This window comes from Schistocerca cancellata, chromosome 2 (assembly GCF_023864275.1).
Source record: "Schistocerca cancellata isolate TAMUIC-IGC-003103 chromosome 2, iqSchCanc2.1, whole genome shotgun sequence".
Classification (NCBI taxonomy): domain Eukaryota; kingdom Metazoa; phylum Arthropoda; class Insecta; order Orthoptera; family Acrididae; genus Schistocerca; species Schistocerca cancellata.
In genome coordinates, this window is record NC_064627.1 from 854,952,851 (window position 1) to 854,974,457 (window position 21,607).

At 43.6% G+C, this 21,607-nt stretch overlaps 1 protein-coding gene and 1 non-coding gene across 2 annotated transcripts in view; both read left to right on the forward strand.

Moving 5' to 3' along the window:
- Positions 1–21,607, forward strand: part of LOC126159335 (carboxypeptidase B-like) — a 286,629-nt gene that overhangs the window by 64,989 nt on the left and 200,033 nt on the right. The window lies entirely within an intron of this gene.
- On the forward strand, positions 3,075–3,147 carry Trnat-agu (transfer RNA threonine (anticodon AGU)). Its single transcript has one exon. It is a non-coding gene; the product is annotated as a tRNA-Thr (tRNA).

Here is a 21,607-nt window from a genome sequence, read left to right on the forward strand (position 1 = left end):
GGAATAGTCAAAATAAATTAGAAAAAATACATACATAAAACTAAGCACAATATTAGATCTGGTGTTATATCCTTTAAAACTGAGGGTCAACCTTTGTCTTTATTGAAAATGTCGATTATATTTACGTATGCTAATGGTAAACAGTTAAAACTGACAAAATGAATTTAAGTAGGCAGATGGTACAACAAGAGGGCAATTAAAATTATCCCAGCTTGCTTCGTCACATGTGGTGTCGGTTTTCTCGGACCTGTCCGAAAGAACTAGGACAGTTTTGATTGTACAATCGCTATGAATCGGTCCACAAAAGATATGAAGACATAAGCTTCCAGTGGGGATTAATTCATATCAATGGGACAAGGTAGATGTGCTGACCACTACGGCGTCCGGACACTGGTTACCACAACTACACGGATTACCCCAGCATACCTCCCGTCAGACTCAAATTCTCAACTTATACCACACACTACTGATGTAGTGCCCCAGCTCATTAGCGTCATTACTCATGGCATCTCGCCGATTGCCATAAGAGTTCAAGTTTGGTATGCATCCACTCTGAAGGAATCACGACCCGTCATTGCCATTTTGATCCTCCAGCACCTATGAATCAAGACACAAAGGAATTAAAGACGTTGTGATATCTTCATTGCAGATTTACACCAACTGCGCACTCTCACGGGAATTGGCGAGATGCCACGAGTATTGAGGCTAATGAGGAGGGGCACTACATCAGTAATGTGTGGTATAAGTTGAGATTAGATTAGATTAGATTAGATTAATACTAGTTCCATGGATCATGAATACGATATTTCGTAATGATGTGGAACGAGTCAAATTTTCCAATACATGACATAATTAAGTTAATTTAACAACATACTTAAGTTAATATAACAACTTTTTCATTTTTTGTGTTTTTATTTTTATTTTTTTTTTATTTTTTATTTTTTTAATTTTTTTTTAATTTATATCTAAAAATTCCTCTATGGAGTAGAAGGAGTTGTCATTCAGAATTTTTTTTAATTTCTTCTTAAATACTTGTTGGTTATCTGTCAGACTTTTGATACTACACTCCTGGAAATGGAAAAAAGAACACATTGACACCGGTGTGTCAGACCCACCATACTTGCTCCGGACACTGCGAGAGGATCTGTACAAGCAATGATCACACGCACGGCACAGCGGACACACCAGGAACCGCGGTGTTGGCCGTCGAATGGCGCTAGCTGCACAGCATTTGTGCACCGCCGCCGTCAGTGTCAGCCAGTTTGCCGTGGCATACGGAGCTCCATCGCAGTCTTTAACACTGGTAGCATGCCGCGACAGCGTGGACGTGAACCGTATGTGCAGTTGATGGACTTTGAGCGAGGGCGTATAGTGGGCATGCGGGAGGCCGGGTGGACGTACCGCCGAATTGCTCAACACGTGGGGCGTGAGGTCTCCACAGTACATCGATGTTGTCGCCAGTGGTCGGCGGAAGGTGCACGTGCCCGTCGACCTGGGACCGGACCGCAGCGACGCACGGATGCACGCCAAGACCGTAGGATCCTACGCAGTGCCGTAGGGGACCGCACCGCCACTTCCCAGCAAATTAGGGACACTGTTGCTCCTGGGGTATCGGCGAGGACCATTCGCAACCGTCTCCATGAAGCTGGGCTACGGTCCCGCACACCGTTAGGCCGTCTTCCGCTCACGCCCCAACATCGTGCAGCCCGCCTCCAGTGGTGTCGCGACAGGCGTGAATGGAGGGACGAATGGAGACGTGTCGTCTTCAGCGATGAGAGTCGCTTCTGCCTTGGTGCCAATGATGGTCGTATGCGTGTTTGGCGCCGTGCAGGTGAGCGCCACAATCAGGACTGCATACGACCGAGGCACACAGGGCCAACACCCGGCATCATGGTGTGGGGAGCGATCTCCTACACTGGCCGTACACCACTAGTGATCGTCGAGGGGACACTGAATAGTGCACGGTACATCCAAACCGTCATCGAACCCATCGTTCTACCATTCCTAGACCGGCAAGGGAACTTGCTGTTCCAACAGGACAATGCACGTCCGCATTTATCCCGTGCCACCCAACGTGCTCTAGAAGGTGTAAGTCAACTACCCTGGCCAGCAAGATCTCCGGATCTGTCCCCCATTGAGCATGTTTGGGACTGGATGAAGCGTCGTCTCACGCGGTCTGCATGTCCAGCACGAACGCTGGTCCAACTGAGGCGCCAGGTGGAAATGGCATGGCAAGCCGTTCCACAGGACTACATCCAGCATCTCTACGATCGTCTCCATGGGGGAATAGCAGCCTGCATTGCTGCGAAAGGTGGATATACACTGTACCAGTGCCGACATTGTGCATGCTCTGTTGCCTGTGTCTATGTGCCTGTGGTTCTGTCAATGTGATCATGTGATGTATCTGACCCCAGGAATGTGTCAATAAAGTTTCCCCTTCCTGGGACAATGAATTCACGGTGTTCTTATTTCAATTTCCAGGAGTGTATTTGGTAAGTGACCAAAGACTTTAGTGCCAGTATAATTCACCCCTTTCTGTGCCAAAGTTAGATTTAATCTTGAATAGTGAAGATCATCCTTTCTCCTAGTATTGTAGTTATGCACACTGCTATTACTTTTGAATTGTGTTTGGTTGTTAATAACAAATTTCATAAGAGAGTATATATACTGAGAAGCTACTGGGAATATCTAGATCCTTAAATAAATGTCTGCAGGATGATCTTGGGTGGACTCCAGCTATTATTCTGATTACACGCTTTTGTGCAATAAATACTTTATTCCTCAGTGATGAATTACCCCAAAATATTATGCCATATGAAAGCAACGAGTGAAAATAGGCGTAGTAAGCTAATTTACTAAGATGTTTACCACCAAAATTTGCAATGACCCTTATTTCATAAGTAGCTGAACTCAAACGTTTCAGCAGATCGTCAATGTGTTTCTTCCAATTTAATCTCTCATCAATGGACTCTTTTTCTCTTTTTTTATTTTTTTATTTTTATTTTTTTTTTTAAGGGAAATTGTGTCTGACATGAGACGTGCTAGGTAGTCCGTGAGGTTGTGAAGGCCACTGCGTCCGGATGGCGCAGCGGTCAGCGCATCTGCCTAGTAAGCAGGAGACCTGGGTTTGAATCCCGGTCCGGCACAAATTTTCAACTAATTTCATTGTTATAAATGAAGCCTACTGGCAGCTAATGCCTTGAATTCCTTTGTGTCTTGATCTCTGGTAGGTTTCTTTTATCAAGGAATGCCACGTTTGCCTGTGCTAGGGAGCTTCTTACGTCCTCTTTGCTCCGCCCGAAGTGCTTTAATGCGCTTCCTAAGAAGCACAATCCTTCCTCTTCGTCTAACGAGTGGTCCGCAATTTTATCCCTAACATCGTTAATGTTACTCATTACTTTCATCTTTGGTCTACTCTCAGCCCACATACTGCGCTCGTGGTACTGCACATACTCTAGAACAGGTGCTGTAATTCTTCCTGACTTTCGGTGAAGACAGCAGTGACAACAATGAATCTCATCATTGGTATCCTTTCACCCTTAATTTTAATCCCATTCCCACAACTGGCGTTAATTACCGTCATTCATTGTTTGGTAGAACAGTAGCCAGGGACGGGTTGGTGGATGGGATGAAATGGGTGGAGAGAAATACTGCACACCTGTCTTGTGCTCTATGTGTCACACTTCTTCTATTTATGTAATTATTTCGATCTAGGTTTATAACACTACCGTCCGCTGCTACTGCTATACCATAACCTTAAAGTTGGAGGCATATCGTATAATAAAACTATCTTGTTAAAGCAATTATGGTATAAAGCATCTGTGCAGTGTTACCCTCTGAAAGGAATTTAGTTGCGTTGACCGTGATATACCTAACGGAGGTGGCTTATCGGAAGTGAAAGTCAGAATTACGTAAATATTTAAACAGTAACAAACAATAATTTACCTATCCACACTGTCCAAATGATAATAACAACGGTCACCAGCCTAATTATGCATAAGAATGAGTAATATTCTTGTTCAAGAAACTGAAAATAAGTACCTTCAATGGGCAAACACAGCCTATACTTTGTCACACGAGAGTGCAATGAACTCAGGCATCTGCATATGTTCACGTTAAGGTTGGAGCTGACAGAGCAGAACAAATTATTTGCATAAATATAACAGATAACGATACACACTATTATATTCAGGACTTTGTCAAAATGAATGGTCTCAATAACATTACTATTAATATTCACTGTAGAATCATAAATCGGACATAGGTTCAGTATTACTTTTCAAACATTTTCCTATCTGTCAAATTGTAAATGTAGTTCACTGCAAAATTATGAACTGGGCTTAGGTTAAGTCTCTCTCAGCTAAATACTTTTCTATTTAGAATGGAAGTTAAATGTATTTCACTAACAAACACTTTCTCACTGACCTTTGAATAAAAGAAGTCTATTAATCGTTAATTAGCTTAGCGCAATAGACAAACTGTGGGTCCTGTTACACTGTTAATAAGCACTTTTGATACACAAGAGGAACCCAATACTGTACCGAACTTGACAGGAATAGCGGGAGTAATTGAAACTTTCTATAATTAAGTAACTTTGTGCATTTGGACTACTTTCAGTGTGGGGGGGCTTAATCTTGACCACTGGCATAGAGCAAAATAAACGCACTTTCATTACATTAGTGACACAAGCACTTAGCAAGCATGTAACTTTCAACAGTTGCAGTTCTGAACTTTTACTGCAGTGGAGCACAAAATTGAGATATTTGTAAGATCGTTTCAACAAACAATATTAATTTTAGCACATTCTATTGCCACATTAACTGTAATATGCTTTCAATAACGGTAAGTACTTTAGCGTGGGAGGGATCCTAAGTGGATATGTCACTGAGGATAAATCACCGTAGGTACATGAGTTCAGTTATAATTTACCTTATATTTGACTACACTATTACATCCAATGAGCTGATCCTTTTCTGTACACTACTATAGTTTATCTGTTACATTACAGTGATTGCGCAATGTGGTGGCGAGTGCATGTTGGTAGGAGGATTTGCAGGTAAAATTGCTGGACTGTCATTTCTTGGTGGCGATGATAGATATCAATTCCAACATAATTCCAGCTAGTTACTGCATCCATCCGAGGCTTTGGCACATTGGAAAACGGCACAAAAATCCCCTCTCGGCACCAACACAAATCACAACCTTTTCGTGAGCGTTGGTGGTACAGTTGCTCATCCCCGACTGACTCTCCCTTCCACCTTTCTATCCATGCCAACCACATTTTGCCCGCGCTACGAAGTTCCGTTCCCGAGGGGAACCACAACACTTTTTACATACGAAATAACTAAAAACCCTAAGCGAAGGTCAGCAGTTTACATAACAGCAACCAAACATACGAGGGCAGTTCAATAAGTAATGCAACACATTTTTTTTCTGAAACCGGGGTTGTTTTATTCAGCATTGAAATACACCAGGTTATTCCCCAATCTTTTAGCTACACAACATTATTTTTCAACGTAATCTCCATTCAATGCTACGGCCTTACGCCACCTTGAAATGAGGGCCTGTATGCCTGCACGGTACCATTCCACTGGTCGATGTCGGAGCCAACGTCGTACTGCATCAATAACTTCTTCATCATCCGCATAGTGCCTCCCACGGATTGCGTCCTTCAGTGGGCCAAACATATGGAAATCCGACGGTGCGAGATCGGGGCTGTAGGGTGCATGAGGAAGAACAGTCCACTGAAGTTTTGTGAGCTCCTCTCGGGTGCGAAGACTTGTGTGAGGTCTTGCGTTGTCATGAAGAAGGAGAAGTTCGTTCAGATTTTTGTGCCTACGAACACGCTGAAGTCGTTTCTTCAATTTCTGAAGAGTAGCACAATACACTTCAGAGTTGAGCGTTTGACCATGGGGAAGGACATCGAACGAGTGTGTTCGCACGCTCCGCCATTGCAGGAGTCACAGCTGTGCACGGCCGGCCCGCACGCGGGAGATCAGACAGTCTTGCTTGACCTTGCGGCGATAATGACACTCGCTTTGCCCAACGACTCACCGTGCTTTTGTCCACTGCCAGATCACCGTAGACATTCTGCAAGCGCCTATGAATATCTGAGATGCCCTGGTTTTCCGCCAAAAGAAACTCGATCACTGCCCGTTGTTTGCAACGCACATCCGTTACAGACGCCATTTTAACAGCTCCGTACAGCGCTGCCACCTGTCGGAAGTCAATGAAACTATACGAGACGAAGCGGGAATGTTTGAAAATATTCCACAAGAAATTTCCGGTTTTTTAAACCAAAATTGGCAGAGAAAAAAAAACTGTTGCATTACTTATTGAACTGCCTCGTATTAAATAAAACAGAACATTTGCACATATTGACGTTTCTACAAAAAATTATTCACCCAAATTCCAAATACGTACAGTAAGTCTCCCTCCCAACGAGACAAAGAATTTAAATGATAGATACACTACATTGCATATAATCAAACAATGACATCAAAGTTTTTACAAAGGAAAAAGCGAACACACTTGTGCTATCAGTGCAGTCTAACAGTATTTGCAATACAATGAAGGCTTTCACGACCGGATGGTACTGTTGTTGATAATTCGTCCGGGTTATATGGCCGTGCTCCATGGAATTCTTCTATTCATAACGTTTCGTCCAATACTACGTTGGACATCTTCATAGGTATGGCTGGTCCTGCTGAGTCCTGCCGACTGACGAGTCGGGCGTCGGGGAGCGGCCTAAATACCGAGGAAAGTGGGCGTGGCCTAGCTTGCACATAGTAGCAGAGAGAAAACTAGACAAAGATAAAATGTAACTATCGATAATAGTCCGTCGCAGATAAAAATCACTTTTGAATTCTGTAACGCCACTGTCCATATTAATTTCAAGGCCTCTTCTTTTCTATTAAAATTATCTTCATGTTTATAAATTTCAATAGCCTCTCTATACAGTCGTGGATAATAGTTCGTGGTAGCACTTAAAACTGTAGTTTCAGAGAACTTAACTACATGGTCACCTGACTGAAGTGCATGTTCCGCAACGGCCGATTTATCTATTTTTCCCGGTCGGCAAAGACTTTCATGCTCCTTTACCCTACTATTCACAGTTCTTTTCGTAGTACCAATATAGACCTTGCCACAAGTACACGGAACCTTATACACACCGCTAGATGATAATGGTGGCCTTCTATCTTTAAGAGAACGAAGTTTCTGTCCTATTTTTCTGGTAGGTTTGCATACCGGTTTCACTTTATGTTTCAGCAAAATTTTGCCGATTCGATCTGTAACCTTACTAATGAAAGGTAAAGACACCGTGTTCTTCCATTGCTGTGTTCCATCCTTGTCCTTTGGCCTGCTGTGATTAGGTCTTAAAACTCTATTGATTTCTTTGTTTGATAGAAGGTAGAACAGACAAAAAAAATTGTGTCAGTAGAGCTATGGAACTCTGGTGTTACAGGTTCATCGCAGTGCAACAGAAGAAACTATTAAACTACAAAGTTGTTAAGGCTTTCGTGGCCACTTGTTGACAAACTGCCTATTGGCTTCTGTCTCGGGTTCTTCGGCCGACGTTCATCTAATGATTTTTCTGACGTTTCGCCAGCACGAGTGGCTGGCATTGTCAAAGCTTCACCCTCCATTGCCGGTGGTGAACTGGAGCCGAGCTCGCGGCCGCAGACTATATGTACCTGGCGCGCCAACGTCCGAGGGCTTCTCCGCGGTCATTTCCGGTGCGGTTCTCCTCTTGCTACCTGCGACGGTCGTTCGCTGCAGTACGGGAAGCCAGGATCCGTTTACCTTAAGGCGTTCCTCTTTCTTGTTGAAACTGTTCGCGTGTTTTTGTATTTCTACAGCTTCTCTGAACAAGCGCGTGTGATAGTGCTTCTCTACAGCCAGAACTTCCGTATCGGCGAATTTTATTACGTGGTCGGTCTCATTCAGTGCGTGCTCTGCCACGGTCGATTTCTCCACCTGCCCCAACCTGCAATGTCGCTTATGCTCTTTGATCCTGGTGTTAATTGATCGTCCAGTCATTCCGACATATACTTTTCCGCATGTGCATGGTATACGGTATATTCCCGACATTGCAAGTGGGTCTCTTTTCTCCTTCGCCGATCTAAGACACTCTTTGATCTTTCTTGTCGGTTTGAAAATCGTCTTTACGCCATGTTTGCGCAATATACGGCCGATTCTGTCCGTCACTCTGGGAATGTATCACTCGGAATACGAATCGATTAATCAAGGCATCTTCTCTGCCGGCGGACATACAGAGAAAGCTGCGCAACACGGAAGCCCTACCACCTTGGCTGTATGGATTACCCAAGATCCATAAGAACAACGTTCCACTGAGACCGATCGTTAGCGCTCCTGGCTCAGCAACGTATAAACTGGCAAAACACTTGGCCTCTCTGCTCCAGCCACACGTGGGGAAGACCGACACATGCATTAAGGACTCAGCACATTTCACTGAGAAGCTGAAGAAACTGAAACTTGCACCAAACGACATCGTGTTCAGCTTTGATGTTGTTTCGTTATTTACGAAAGTGCCACTCAGTGACGCTCTGGAGCACATCGGTTCCATGTTCCCGCAAGACATCAAAAAGCTCTTCCATGCATGTCTCACCACGAGCTATTTCACGTGGAATGGCGATTTCTACGAACAGCTGGAAGGCGTCGCCATGGGTAGTCCTCTGAGTCCAGTGGTAGTCAACTTCTTCATGGAACAATTCGAAGCACAGGCACTGGAGTCGGCGACTTGCAAACCTAAGGTGTGGTACAGGTACGTCGATGATACTTTCGTGGTGTGGAGCCATGGTGAAGAACAGCTCGGTGACTTCCTAAGACACTTGAACAGCCTCCATGCCAACATAACATTTACCATGGAAGTAGAAAAGGACAAGAAACTGCCATTTCTAGATGTGCTGGTCACAAGGGAAGGCGAAAACCTGGGACACAGCGTGTAATGAAAACCGACACACACGGACCGATACCTGCACAAACTGTCAAACCACCATCCGAGCCAGAAAAGAGGCATGATTAGTACGCTCTAACGAGAGCAGGACGAATACGTGAGCCGCAACACCTCAAACGAGAAATGCAACACCTGGAAACTGTTCTGAGGAGCAATGGGTACTCTACAAATTACATTAGAAGTGTAACAGAGCCAAACACTCGGCGAAGTAAGGAACCAGAAAAAGAAATGTCGGGTACGGCCTTTCTGCCATACATTCCCAGAGTGACGGACAGAATCGGCCGTATATTGCGCAAACATGGCGTAAAGACGATTTTCAAACCGACAAGAAAGATCAAAGAGTGTCTTAGAGCGGGGAAGGAGAAAAGAGACCCAATTGCAATGTCGGGAATATACCGTATACCATGCACATGCGGAAAAGTTTATGTCGGAATGACTGGACGATCAATTAACACCAGGATCAAAGAGCATAAGCGATATTGCAGGTTGGGGCAGATGGAGAAATCGGCCGTGGCAGAGCACGCACTGAATGAGACCGACCACGTAATAAAATTCGCCGACACGGAAGTTCTGGCTGTAGAGAAGCACTATCACACGCGCTTGTTCAGAGAAGCTAAACGGATCCTGGCTTCCCGTACTGCAGCGAACGACCGTCGCAGGTAGCAAGAGGAGAACCGCACCGGAAATGAGCGCGAAGAAGCCCTCGGACGTTGGCGCGCCAGGCACATATAGTCTGCGGCCGCAAGCTCGCCTCCAGTTCACCACCGGCAATGGAGGGTGGAGCTTTGACAATGCCAGCCACTCGTGCTGGCGAAACGTCAGAAAAATCATTAGATGAACGTCGGCCGAAGAACCCGAGACAGAAGCTAATAGGCAGTTTGTCAAACTATTAAACTGTTCACGAATCAGATGAACTGAGACGAAGAGCCAGACCAACCAATACAACATATTTATTTGACATAATTTGTAAACACGCTGGCTATACACTGACGGACCTGCCTTTATTATGCTCTCTCTAACCTCAATCTACAACGCACCTGGTTCTTTGTGTAGTCCCCTCGCTACACGATCGACTGGGACGATTGTAGTACGGGCGTCATTTACAGTAATTATGACGTGTTTAGAAATGGGCCACCTGCAAAGAAAGGCTCCAGGTCTCCTTTCATGTTACGAGGTGAAACATCTCAGTGAGCGGCACGGGCGGACGTCGGCTAAATGGTGATACGAGAGCAGTGGGTTGCCTGGCCGCCTACGTGCCAATGCTTGGCGACGGGGAGAGGCAGGTGGCCAACAACGAAACATAATATCATAGCGTGAGCCTGCAGAAATGTATTCTGCGAAGACGTCATTGGAAATTCCGTACTGAGTGGTTGTGGTGATTATAATAGGAAGCAGTTAGGAGAGTGGCAATGTAGTATTGGCACCTACAATTGGCTTCGTCTTGGATTTTAATTCTTCAGAAAAATTGTCATTGTTTGGTTTGGAAGCTCAAACGTCAGTTGTGTTTCCTGTAGGGCTATTGATAAAATATCGATACAGCGACACTTTTTCCAAAATGTGTCGGTACACAAAGATGTCAATACCGAGTCCCGATATTTTTATTTTATATGATTTTTTTAGCAATTTTCTATAAATATATGAAGTTATTCTTTTGAAATTGTTGTAGAACATAAGGTTACTTTCGTTGTGTGAAGAAATCTTACTAATTTTTGAGCTTTCATCACGTCCAGTCTTTCTCTTTGAGCCGACCGGGGTGGCCGAGCGGTTCTAGGCGCTACAGTCTGGAACCGCGCGACCGCTACGGCCACAGGGTCGAATCCTGCCTCGGGCATGGATGAGTGTGATGTCCTTAGGTTGGTTAGGCTTAAGTAGTTGTAAGTTCTAGGGGACTGATGATCTCAGAAGTTAAGTCCCATACTGCTCAGAGCCATTTGAACATCTCTCTTTGTTTGCGTGAAGCAAGTATAGAAGTCCGATTCTTTGGGAGGGTATAACGGTGGTATGGCGATGTAAGTGCTGTTCCGTCACCTTAAGACATATATATCGATAGTACGTACACGTACTATTTGTTCTAGTCCTGCCTAAATGCCGCCTACAACACTAACGGTTTCTACCCTTGCAATTACGTTTAGTGCTTCAGATGTTATTCTAGCTTCGGTAATTGAAGCACTTAAACACAACTACCTCCTTAACAACCGCTAGAGACCTCAGATGCCCCGTAATGGATAAAGCTGGGTCAAATGTGTAGTTACCGTATAGTTTTGATTGCAGCTTTTCTTTTTCGTCAAACTACTTCTTGCTAGTGATAATAATACTGAAAAACACAGTCGCCAGCCAAAACGACGAATCGATTGACGTTGTTCAAGGAATTCACCAAATTTGGCCTTTACTATATTTTGGTTCTTATTAAAACTTTTTCTCCTTTAATAATTTCTATCACCGAAGGAACAGGTCAATTCACGTAGATATCAGAAGAACGACTGCTTTCAGACTTGGTCACGCGCACACAATTAAAAAGTTTTGGTCCATGAAAAAAACGCCGGAACGACAATAATGCCTACTTACGCTTCTGAAGGTAAGATCAGCAACACTGCCTCTGAAGACATGTATTATAAACAAGCAATATTTTACGATACTTTTGTAAGTATCGAAATGATTGCAAAAGGCTGTTACTTTACGTAATTTCTTGGACAGTAGGTCCCAATAACCAAGTTCACGCGCTAGGTACGTAGAATTGTTATTTACTTTACTTACTTTCAAGGGAATCTACAATTCTCCGCATTTACTTTAATTGCCGCACTTGAGTGATACATTAAATTTGCTTCGAAAGAAAACACTCAGTTGCGCAATAATGTTTCTCACAAATGGATTCTCGGTTTCATTCCCTTTAGTGTAGGAAACGAGTCCTACTTCGAACACTATAGGTTAGATGAGTAGTTTTGCGTAAAGAAGAAAACAATTAAATGATTATTGAACAAAACAAGCAAAAATTTGTCAGCACAGCTCGTATACAAAACTATGCACAGTTAATTTCTGTAGTGTCGTTGCGAGCACAGTTGGTAGAGATTTAGGTGCTGTGAAGGCACGTACGGTTTAGCAGCGACGGAGATTATTATTTGTCTTCGTGGCGTCGAATTATGCGACTTATACCATCGCCAATATGAGTTTGGCTTTCCTGGAGATCTGCGTCAGTCTAAGTAATGGATGCCTTAGAACATTTCACAAAAGCGGTTCGAATGGCTCTGAGCACTATGGGACTTAACTTCTGAGGTCATCAGTCCCCTAGAACGTAGAACTACTTAAACCTAACTAACCTAAGGACAGCACACACATCCATGCCCGAGGCAGGATTCGAACCTGCGACCGTAGCGGTCGAGCGGTTCCAGACTGTAGCGCCTAGAACCACTCGGCCACCTCGGCCGGCGACCATTTCACATCCAGGAACCAACACTCGTTGCAGAAGTAATTTTATATCTCCCCTTAAGCGTTGGAAACTTGTACCTTAGCACTTCACCTTCACTCACATCTATGACGCAGTTAAACTTTAGCTTTGTTTAAACAGTACTGCGGAGTACAGAACGCATCAGCTTTCGTCACCTGCCTCAACAGTGTCTTGGGCCTGTCTGACCCGCTCCACTTCTTCCCTCTCCTACCTGCTTCCTTCAACAGTAAAAAATCTCCACCTATAACGACCACCCAAAACGTTGGTAAATCCCTACTGGTTTTCACCTATATTTAACTTTAGCCCTGAGCTGGTGTTGAATTCACTTTACAAACAATTATACATAGTTACATAAAAGATACTTATTGTTACTTACATAACATTATAAACATTTGTTAATTACATACACTACTGGCCATTAAAATTGCTACACCAAGAAGAAATACAGATGATAAATGGGTATTCATGGGACAAATATATTATTCTAGAACTGACATGTGATTACATTTTCACGTAATTTTGGGTGCATAGATCCTGAGAAATCAGTACCCAGGACAACCACCTCTGGCCGTAATAACGGTCTTGATACGCCTGGGTATTGAGTCAAACAGAGCTTGAATGGTGTATGCAGGTACAGCTGTCCATGCAGCTTCAACATGATACCACGGTTCATCAAGAGTAGTGACTGGCGTATTGTGACGATCCAGTTGCTCGGCCACCATTGACCAGACGTTTTCAATTGGTGAGAGATCTGGAGAATGTGCTGGCCAGGGCAGCAGTCGGACATTTTCTGTATCCAGAAAGGCCCATACAGGACCTGCAACATGTGGTCGTGCATTAGCCTGCTGAAATGTAGGGTTTCGCAGGGATCGAATGAAGGGTAGAGCCACGGGTCGTAACACATCTGAAATGTAACGTCTACTGTTCAAAGTGCCGTCAATGCGAACAAGAGGTGAGCGAGACGTGTAACCAGCGGCACCCCATACCATCACCCCGAGTGATACGCCAGTATGGCGATGAAGAATACACGCTTCCAATGTGCGTTCACCGCAATGTCGCCAAACACGGATGCGTCCATCATGATGCTGTAAACAGAACCTGGGTTCATCCGAAAAAATGCCATTCGTGCACCCAGGTTCGTCTTTGAGTGCACCATGCGGATAAGATGCCTGTCATCTCGACTGCTAGTGATACGAGGCCGTTGGGAGCCAGCACGGCGTTCCGTATTACCCTCCTGAACCCACCGTGTCCCACCATCGCGAGCAGCAATGTCGCGATACGACAAATCGCAATCGCGATAGACTACAATCCGGCCTTTATCAAAGTCGGAAACGTGATGGTATGCATTTCTCCTCCTTACACGAGGCATCACAACAACGTTTCACCAGGCAACGCCGGTCAACTGCTGTTTGTGTATGAGAAATCGGTTGGAAACTTTCCTCATGTGAGCACGTTGTAGGTGTCGCCACCGGCGCCAACCTTATGTGAATGCTCTGGAAAGCTAATCATCTGCATATCACAGCATCTTCTTCCTGTCGGTTAAATTCCGTGTCTGTAGCACATCATTTTCGTGGTGTAGCAGTTTTAATGGCCAGTAGTGTATAAACATTAAACTTCACACAGTCAAAGAATATTGTCTTCTGCAGGCCCTCTTATACACTGCATACTGCACTAATCTCATTCTTTGCTTCATTAGTGCAAAATCTGCTGACTCTAAAAAGGTCGATAGTGTTACGAGGGTGGCAAGATTTCCGATGTGAAGAAATAGCACACCAGTTGCATCAAAAAACCATCTTTAACGCAACTAGTGTGCTATTTCTTCACATCGGCATTCTTCAAAAACAGTTGTTGAAACTGATGAACAAAAATCTAAATGACAAGATTGGTCTTTGCGGTGAGCAGAGACTTGTGAGGGGAAATGCTGACGTAGTCGGGGCTCAGCGCTGCCAACAGAAACTGCAACGTTTAACTTCACCAAGCAGTTTTGACACTACGACTGCTGGGGCGCTGGTGTTTGCAGAAACGAAAAAACATGAAGCGATCCAGACAACGACGTACCCATCGGACATCTTTTATTCAGTTACTTACCTGCATTTAGCATTGTTGGCAAAGTGGTTATCGCCAAGAGTGAACGCACACCGTTTTCGTTTTAATTCTTCCTCTAAGGAGGATAAACAGGCAGCTAGCTTGTTGATGTACTGAATATCTAATAATAAATCAATACTCAAATATGCAGCTCTAAATCTTTTTCCTTCGATATGATGATAGTCTTTTGCTATATATCGACGATCGATAATGATGTTTTTTTTATAATATCTGTATTTGTGATTCTCGATTTTTTCGATAATATAAACAGTCCTAGTTTGCGGATAAAGTTATGAGTATTCGCGTCGGTTTCTAGTGCAAGGGACTATGATCCTTAATGCCCAAACATGTTTCAGCACATTGCGCCATCATCACTGAATACCTGCATTCACGTCAGTAAAGTGCAAACATGGTGTGGGTCATACTCACTGGAAAGAAATTTAAGCCTAAGAGCTTTTTATGTCTGTGGTGACTCTTACCTTAGTAAGCAGAACGTTAATGTCTGTGGGACATCTTTTTCCATTTTTACATAGCTGGACATCTGTAACGAAATTATGTTAATGTGAGTTTGTGTGGAGAGCTAACAAATCGGTTTATTAGTAAAATAATTATGTTACCCAAAAATATTCCGCGACCAGATTTTTCTCTTTACTTATACATATTCTCATGGTACCTACCCTCATCTGCGCGCTCATTTATTGTGGGAACTCACGCGGAAATACAGTGCACGTTTTTATGAAACTACTCGTAATTCAAAAAGTCGAACTCCAAAAAATGGCGTTTCTGTTGCTGTTGTGTGTTTCGTCCCTGTTGTAGTTCACCTGTTTTCACGCCTCATTTTAACTACACCTACTTCCTGTTGATGAGGCAAGATATTTTTGTTGGAAATCAGGGATTGATGTTCCGTGGCAGTCAACGTCACTAGAAATAGAGTATACTCAGCCTGGAAAAAAACGGCTGAAGAAGCTGAGAGGGGCTGCTTTAAGAAATCATTCAGACATCCGTAGGCACTATAACTTTCCATATCGTTATGAAGGCATTGCGAAATCATACTTACAGATTTCCAGAAGGCTTTGGACACCATTCGTCACAAGAGATTTTAATCAAGTAGCGTACCTGTGGAGTATCGCCTTGGTTGTGCGACCGGATCCGAGATTTCCTCTCAGAAAGGTCACAGTTCTTAGTAATCGACGGAAAATCATGAACTAAAATGGAAGTGATATCCGGCCCTCTGCTGTTCCTAATCTGCATAAACGATTTAGGAGATAATCTGAGCAGCCCTTTTAGATCGTTAGCAGGTGATGCTGTCAAATGCTTCAAATGGCTCTGAGCACTATGGGACTTAATTGCTGTGGTCATCAGTCCCCTAGAACTTAGAACTACTTAAACCTAATTAACCTAAGGACATCACATACATCCATGCCCGAAGCAGGATTCGAACCTGCGACCGTAGCGGTCGCGCGGTTCCGGACTGTAGCGCCTAGAACCGCTCGGCCACTCCAGCCAGCGGTGATGCTGTCATTTACAGTTTAGTGAAGTCATCAGAAGACCAGGCTCAAATGGTTCAAATGGCTCCGAGTACTATGCGATTTAGCTTCTGAGGTCATCAGTCCCCTAGAACTTAGAACTAATTAAACCTAACTAACCTAAGGACATCACACACATCCATGCCCGAGGCAGGATTCGAACCTGCGACCGTAGCGATCGCTCGGTTCCAGACTGTAGCGCCTAGAACCGCACGGTCACTCAGGCCGGCATCAGAAGATCAGAATGAATTGTGAAATGACTTAGACACGATATATGAATGGTGTGAAAAGTGGCAACTGTCTCAGTAAGAAAAAAATGTGAAGTTATCCACATGAGTATAAAAAGAAATCGGTTAAATTTCGATCACACGGTAAATCGAACAAATTTAAAGGCTGTGAATTTGACTAAATACCTAGGAATTACAATTAAGAACAACTTATAATTGAACGATGACATAAATAACATTGTGGGGAATGCATATCAAAGACAACGTTTTATTGCCAGAACGGTTAGAAGATGCAGCAGGTCTGCTAAAGAGATTGCCTCCACATAGCTTGTCCGCACCTCTGCTAAGAGTACTGCTGTGTCGTATAGGATCCTTACCAGATAGGACAGACGGAGGACATCGACAAAGTTCAAAGAAGGGCAGCACGTTTTGTGTTATCTCGAAATAGGTGAGAGAGTGTCACGGATATGATAAGCAACTTGGGATGGCAATCATTAAAACAAAGGTGGTTTTCGGTCAGCGAGATCTTTTCACGAAATTTCAGTCACCAATTTTCTCCTCTGAATGTGAAAGTATTTTACTGTCGTCAGCCTACATAGGGAGAAACGATCATCATAATAAGAGAAATCAGAGCTCGCACAGAAAGATTTGAGTTTTACTTTTTCCCAAGCGCTGTTAAAGAATGGGACGGTAGAGAAACAGCTTGAAGGTGGTTCGAAGACCTCTCTGCCAGGCACTTAAGTGGTGGACTGCAGAGGAGACATGTAGTAGATGTAGGTAAGTGCAAGTCCTTTCTACTACGGGCCATTTGTCCTACAAACAGACTCTGACATACTAAGTCACATTTCAAACTGTCTGATAACATGTTCCTTAGCATTCGCATCTGGAATCAGTTTCTACAAAACTGTTCTAAATTGTAGACCGCTTTATATCATAAAATGATTAAATATTTTATCGCCATTAAGCAAGCGGTTTTCGTTAGGGTACGTAGTACTACTGAAGTAATGTTACTTCAGCTTTAACATAGTGCCTTATTTCTTGCCCCAAAAATCACTTAACAGGAGATCGCTTTGGTCAACCAAAAATGCCACCGGGTCGAGGATATATGTGAGTAGCTACGATTGCGTGGTAGTTTACGTCGCAAAGACGGGACTACCTGTTAGATCACGGCTACAAGGGCATCACATACAGCTCGGTCAAATCACAAGTATGTAACTTTAAAATGTGACCCGAGGAGACTTGTGTGACAGCCGTCATCCACTTACTTTCAGCCGGCCGCGGTGGTCGTGCGGTTCTATGCGCTACAGTCCGGAGCCGCGCTGCTGCTACGCTCGCAGGTTCGAATCCTGCCTCGGGCATGGATGTGTGTGATGTCCTTAGGTTAGTTAGGTTTAAGTAGTTCAAAGTTCCAGGGGACTGATGACCAAAGCAGTTGCGTCCCATAGAGCTCAGAGCCATTTGAACCACTTACTTACCAGAATTAAACTTTCTCTCTCTGTACATTATCTGAAACAAACGTTTTTGAAGCTATACCGAGCCGAGACTCATCACAAACTGCACCGTGAAGCAAGCTCGGACATCTCAGTTCGTAGATCGTTGCGAATCAAGAAGTAAAAAAAACTACTTGCCTTCCGCATGGAATACGCCTATCTCACCACTGACTACTAGTGTTAGACACATACGGTTCCTGTCAACAAGTATGGGCCTGAAGATTATGTTGTAACAGCATCGAAACTAGTTGCCAATGAAACCAACACCTTAATACAACTGGAGGAATTTCGTCATTTTTTAACATAAGGAATCAAATGCCTTTGAGCACTATGGGACTTAACATCTGAGGTCATCAGTCGCCTAGAACTTAGAACTACTTAAACCTAACTAACCTAAGGACATTACACGCATCCATGCCCGAGGCAGGATTCGAACCTGCGATCGTAGTGGCCTAGAACCGCCTAGAACCGCTCGGCCACAACGGCCGGCACTGACCAAGGACATGGAACAGAAAGCACACACACGCAAAAGAACCACTTCCCTATCACGCACAGAGACATAAATAAGAAACAGAAGTCGTCGTAACTCCCGCTACAATTTTCATAGCCTTCTCGCAATATGCGATATATCTCTCGCGACACACGCGAATAGCAAGATGGCGTAATGCTCTTAATCATCAAAGTGCAAAAGTTTTGTTTTTCTGTGTATAGAATCAGCTACATGCCGTCCAACGAACGTGAGTACACAAATAACTAAGTAATAGCCCAGGACACACCAAAACTGTATTCGACAACACCAGCGCAAACCCCAGTGTATATACTGCTGACATACGTAAGTTCCCCTTTTAGTACTTGTTTACTAACAGCCGCTCCTACATTTGCAGATGACATGATGTACGCTGAGAAAAAACGGCAACAGAATAAGGCACATAAAATATGCCACGAACAGTGACAATAATTCTTAAAAACATGCCGTAACATAAACAAGGTGGTACGAAAGTATGCATAAAAAACTATATTTCAAAAAACTAACAGTAAAATATGTAATAACGTGTCACTGTGCTCGTATAACATTGTTATTTTCTGCACGTTTATATTTAAAGAACCCACTGGTGATGGTGACATTTGTCGCCGAAACTAGTTTGGGGAATAAATAAGCAAACAAATAACGAGGTGTTTTGCATCTAGACGGACTCAAATTCCGATTTTGTTGAATCAAGAAGTGTTATTACAGTAAGGCTTCTACTGCAAGTGGTCTTAAACTTCCGTTTATGGGAAGGAGTGATTGAAAGAAACCTGAAATAACAACAACACAAACAACAACAACGATTGCTACTACGAGTACTAATACTACTACTATTACTACTACTACTACAAGTACGATAGTATTACCGGGAGAAAATTAATGAGTAACTACTTAATTTTAGTTAGTAGAGAGCATACCTTGTACCAAGCTTTATGCTAGTGTCTGCATTTCTGGAAGAAAGGATATTGCACAAAATTGCCTTAGCCGCGGTTTCGGTGACTAGATGAACTGTAGCATGTTTCGTTTTTCCAAGATGTCATTTTCGGATAACTTGGCTTACGCTCCGAGTCTCAGTGATGTACAATGCCAAATTTTAGGAGGACTGACTAATATTTTGCGGCTGCACACACTGATCGCTTTTATCTCGAATTAGCGATATTTCTAATATTGAAGAGCTTTGCACTAATGGGCTTCTCATGTATATCTTTCATCTGTTGCAGGTAACGGAACATTAAAATGGAACCAAAAATAGAACATGGCTGTTAGGAAAGATGCATAGTGGTGAGTTTTTAGGAGCTTGACTCCGCTCGAAAGAACAAGTACTTATAGTTTTTATTTATCTTCACAAGGAAATGAAAGGAAAACTTTCGAATGCTGCTAGTCTAACGTCCCCTTAGAAAAATTATGAATTACTGTGCTGGTAAACTACGTTATTTTATTTTCAAACAGCTGAGCAAAACTCAACGTACTCAAACAGTTTTCTCTTTACTTATTCTGATCGTCACTAAACTGACACCCAATATTTTTAGCGCAACGCAATCTGATTTTTAATAATCCCTACAAAAGAATGGCTCTCGCTAACAATAACCTATACCTTTCATGAATCACGTGAAACTTCCTGGCAGATTAAAACTGTGTGCCCGACCGAGGCTCGAACTCGGGACCTTTGCCTTTCGCGGGCAAGTGCTCTACCATCTGAGATACCGAAGCACGACTCACGCCCGGTACTCACAGCTTTACTTCTGCCAGTACCTCGTCTCCTACCTTCCAAACTTTACAGAAGCTCTCCTGTTACGTGATTTCTTTCATGAATCACGTATCTCACAAAAATCTTCGTTACTCGAACTACTGCAATACAGCGAGCGCCAAAACTGCGAGCTAAATAAAAGATTCTAACTACTGAAGGCACTAACTACTGATAGGCATAGTTAGCAAATGAAAGATTTTGATAGAGAACAAACAATGTATTTACCTTAATAACGTTCAAAAGTAATCATATATATCTATCAATTCATGACAACCATCTTTACAAATTTCCTTTTTCTGGCGGACACACGTCCAGATCGTCGGCTTATAGTAACCTCTCAAAACTCTGGCATCTCTCTCTCCACATCCACCACTGCTGGTGGCTCACCTCCAACTGCGCAACGCTACGCGCTGTTCACATCCAACTGCCCAACACTACAATAGCCAATATTCCAATAATGCCAAACAGCCACAGACTGCACACAGCACAGTCAGTGATTTTCATACAGAGCGCTACGTGGCGTTACCAACATAAAAACCTAACAGCCTACTTACAGTAGATCTACCTAATTACAGAAAGGGCGGAGAAAAGCAAATATCCCTGTTAGGATGGAGGAGAATATCCTTGCTGTTACAGACAAGCTGTACATAGAATACCAAAATCTGCGAAAGCGAAATCCAGAAACACGGATAAAGCAAATGGGAAATGGCAGGTTGGTAAAGGTTATACCGTTGAGTTATTTGACATTTCCCGGCAAAATGTGATGGACATGAGTAGCGTGCTTCAAGACGACAAAGAATTTCTTAGCTCATAAAGAGAAGATCGTGGAGTAGACAGGCTTTCCACCTCGAAGATAAGAACTAAGTGTAGAAAAGGAGAAAAAAACCTCTATATAATAATAAACATTAGAAAGCTGTCGCTGAAATCAGTAAAGAAGTTGTACTGGAAGATTTACCTCCACCATCATCAGCAGCATCTAGTGACGAAGAGACCAAGTTTTCGCCTCTTGTAACGAAAAAATTATGTTCAAGTCTCAGATTGAAACCTCTTGATCAGACACTCATATCTATATGGGATCTACAACAACTTTCTATTCGACATGCAAGTACTTCATTTACAACAGCTGCTAAGAGCCTTGGCCACGAGTCAGATACATCACATGATCACACTGACAGAACCACAGGCACATAGACACAGGCAACAGAGCATGCACAATGTCGGCACTAGTACAGTGTATATCCACCTTTTGCAGCAATGCAGGCTGCTATTCTCCCATGGAGACGATCGTAGAGATGCTGGATGTAGTCCTGTGGAACGGCTTGCCATGCCATTTCCACCTGGCGCCTCAGTTGGACCAGCGTCCGTGCTGGACGTGCAGACCGCGTGAGACGACGCTTCATCCAGGCCCAAACATGCTCAATGGGGGACAGATCCGGAGATCTTGCTGGCCAGGGTAGTTGACTTACACCTTCTAGAGCACGTTGGGTGGCACGGGATACATGCGGACGTGCATTGTCCTGTTGGAACAGCAAGTTCCCTTGCCGGTCTAGGAATGGTAGAACGATGGGTTCGATGACGGTTTGGATG